Genomic DNA, 3,780 nt, shown 5'->3' with positions numbered 1-3,780 from the left:
CTTTAGATGAACTTGGAAAGGAAAAGAATTCCTCTTTAATTAAGTTTGCCTTTCTTCTTAGGGTTGTGAAAGAGACAGGATAGTGCTACCATTAAAATGGGAGTGGAGTTAATTGGCATTAATCTTCATAGGTTTTTCAGATTTATTTTAATGGCAAAGAAGTAAAAAGGTCCTCAGCTCAAGTTAACTGTCACTAAATAATTGAATGGCATACCTGAATTTAACATTTTATTTTCTGGTTTAGAATGAAGTTTTCTGCGTTCTGATTTTCCTTCTATCCCATTCCAAACCCTGGAGAAAATGCTGGAGATACACAAAAACTTGGTAAAAGATTAACAGTTTTAACCCATCTTGTTTTCTAAAGTGAATGTTTCTTTATAGAACATGGCCTAGCAAGGTCGATTAACTGATAACACCATCTCAACTGATCCTGCAGACTTTTTACATCTGAAGTGATTTCTATCTTTAAAACCAACTAATTAAAATCTCTTTAGCATGACAAATGTTTAGCATGACAAATCTGTTTAGCATATTGGTAATTCAGATTCCTGGAAGGGAATATGTATACAGTGCCTGTCTCCTTGCCTTCACATGACTAGGTGCTCTTTTGAGGGAGTTTTGTGCAACTCCCCCCAAACCAACTGGGTTGACAGTTCAAGTTGGCAGGTGGTGTGCTCTGTTTCACTGAAGGGTGTACAAAAGACTTGCTGTACATTCTGGTCACTCCCTTCTTCCATCCAGTATCATTCATTCTTACCACAGCCTTGTTGCTGCACATCAGTGGCTGTGGTTTAGGAATCAGAACTGTAGAGCTGGGTGCCATCAGCATTTCAGAGATATTATAGTCTTTACTGCACACTTGGTGATCCTGGGCACATTATAAAGACAAGTTTAGAAGAGGGTATTCAGGTAGTGAGATGGGTTAATCTCAGTCAATCACCTCTGAAAAGGCCGGTTAGAGAGGAATAGAGTGAGAATAGCTGTTTTCACAATGTAGAAGAGCAATAATTCAGGTCTTCCACCTTTGGTTACATTATTATCTCATTCATGTTGGTTTCTTTGCTGTTTTAGCAAGTGGGTTAGTGAGTCACAAGCTCTTGTTGGCCTTGTGTACTAGTGTAGAAGTCAATTGTGTTTCTTTTCATGCGGTTGGCACTTTTTTCAGTGTACAATATTTCCAAGATAAAATCAAATAGTTCCGTGTAAATAGTCAGAAATGCGCATTTTAAACCAAGACTTGTCAGACACCAAGTAAAGAAATGTTGCCCCTAATAAAACTGTCTTCTTAAATGGATTTATTTACTGGTGCCTGGAAAATCGCTCAGATGTTGGGATGGAATTTTTCCCTCTCCCCTGGAATTGCATTAATAGCTTTCTGTAACCTGTCATTGTATACCTATTTGTAGTTCAGAGTTTTAAAATTGGAGGAGGACCAGAGATACTGCAATTAAGTAAGACAAAAAAGTGAAAAAATGAAAAGTGAAAATCTGAAATCTGTTTTTATTTGAACTTTTTCTTCTTGTTAACTTCTGGTTTATTTAAATATATTAAATTGTAGAAAAGAGCCAAGTGGAGATCAGGTTGCTGAGAGAGGTTGTGCAGCTTCCATTTTTGGATGTCTGCAATAGCCAACCTGATCAAGCCATGAGCAACCTGCTGTGACCTCAGAGAAAGCCCTGCTTTGAGCAGGAGGCTGGACTAGAGAGACCTCTCATGATCTCTTTCCAACGTGATTTGTCCTGTGAATCTATAAATAAAATTAAGGACTCTTTGAAATGTCAAGATATTCAAGTGACTGTGAGTTGAGGTGTTGTGGTTGTAACTCCTGTTTGGTTTAGGTGATCATGTATGACCTCTTGTATTTTCCATTTTGGCTAAATCTCTGCTGTTCTTAATAGCATTGTGGAAAAAAACTTTAAAGAATAACAAAGTACTGTCATAATCACTTCAAATTTTCTGCAAAAAATTGGGCTGACCCAGAGAATCAGGTGCCCTGTATATGTAAGGAACTCCGTTAATTTCGCTATACTTTCTACTGTTTATGGGACGGAAGACAAGAAGGTCAGTTTTATGATGGTTATGTGCCTTTCCTTAGAGAGCTAGTTATAAATTAACTTTTAACTCCTCATCATCTTAATGCCTCTGGGAAAAGTCTAGGATTGCCTCTGCACTCTGAGCAACTGTAAGCTAATTTATAAAGTAATTAGATGCCAAAAAGTGCAAGCAGACCATAAATAGATATAATAATAATAAAAAAAAAACTGTGTGGCAACAGCACATGAAAGAAGTCGGTAGCTCTGAGGGAGAAAGAGTGTACATTTACAAAACTTAGCTTTCCAGTTTTAGTGCTCCCATTAGTGGGATCCTGCTAATGGGAAATGTTAAATATTTAATATCTGACATTTCTCCATGTAGTGCAGTAAAGATTAAGTATTTTATGGTGCATTTCAATTTAAAAGAATGAAAGCACTTTTCAGGCTGTTACAGGGAAGCTGTCAGTGAGCCTTGTATTTAGACTGCGTATTACTTTCTGCTATAATAGACTCTTTCAACTTGTTTGCAGCAAGCTAGGTATGAAAGTTCTGATATCTGAACGGTGCTTTTTGTTCATCCTCTGGAAACCTATTGAGCTGTGGCAAGGTTTCCTTTCTCAAATTAAGCAGGCATGCCACAGCCACTGGGAGTTTCCACAGCCATGACAGTTTTGATTTTCAGTGAGACTTGCTAGTGTTATCCAAGAGGTGATGCAAGGCCTTTCTATTACAGACTGGTTTGAGGCATTCCCACAAAGGGCTGCAATAAAAGGCAGGTATGCCTTATCTCACTCTGTCCTTTCCTGACTTTTTCTGTCCCTTCTTCACATGGAACATACTGGTGGTCCTCTTTCCTGTAGTAAATTTGCTGAAAATTTCCACTCTTAGTTTCGAGGGCAGCATATGTCTGTGTAATTTAGAAGCCCTTAATAAAGCAGTAACATTTTTAGTTTTGGTGTACAATGTGAATTGGCACAAGGATAGTAATTTAATTACTTTCTTTTTACTGGAATACTGTGCTTTTGTTGATGTTGGATCTGATTTGTAGGGGCTGCATATTTTCTGTAATTGCTAGCCAGTGCCCATTTGTGAAGCTAGGTTGTGTGACTGTTAGTTACTGCTGTCAGTCTCAAGCAGTTTGCTTGACCTCAATAGCATTTCCTTGAAATAAACTGGATGAGTAATATAGATAGCAGTTTTTAGCACTGGAGGAATACTGAAGTCCATACTCATTTGATTGAAATGGAAAGAAAACTACTTTCAGGCATTCTTTGACCTTTTGGTGATATCTCAGTGAATTTGCAGATGCAACCAAGGTATTGCATTTTTTTTAATGATCTAGGGATTTACTATCTATTGCTGCTTATCTAATTAAAAGATAGGTAATAAATGAATATGTAATTATTTTCCTTGTACAATTGTTTCATCTTGATAAAATAGGTAGCTAACAAATGATCTGAAAATGGAGTACCATTCCTTTCAGTTAACTATACCACGTATACGTTCAGAGACATAATTGGCATATGCCTGCAGCTTCTGCTTCTGCCAATGCTTAGTTGTAGCACATGGATGTAATGCTTGCTTGCTTAAAATGTGAATGGAGTTTAATTAGTATGCCAGTCTTATTTTTTTACATCATATAACAGAGTCTACTAGGAAGGAGATTCTGTTGATGCTTTTTTAAGTAGCATACAATAGGTATGCTATTATGAAGATTAAGCATCTCTGAGAAATATCAGCAGCATTA

At 37.2% G+C, this 3,780-nt stretch overlaps 1 protein-coding gene across 1 annotated transcript in view; it reads left to right on the top strand.

Annotated features, from left to right (window-relative positions):
- Positions 1–244: 244 nt before the first annotated feature.
- Positions 245–3,780, top strand: part of GABRG1 (gamma-aminobutyric acid type A receptor gamma1 subunit) — a 38,478-nt gene continuing 34,942 nt past the window's right edge. The window contains exon 1 of the mRNA XM_031066195.1: positions 245–324. The gene's annotated coding sequence lies outside the window, so the exon portion shown is untranslated. The remainder of the gene's footprint in view (positions 325–3,780) is intronic.

Source organism: Geospiza fortis, unplaced genomic scaffold, assembly GCF_000277835.1.
Source record: "Geospiza fortis unplaced genomic scaffold, GeoFor_1.0 scaffold40, whole genome shotgun sequence".
In the NCBI taxonomy this organism is placed as follows: Eukaryota; Metazoa; Chordata; class Aves; order Passeriformes; family Thraupidae; genus Geospiza; species Geospiza fortis.
This window is presented reverse-complemented; position numbering and strand designations above follow the sequence as displayed.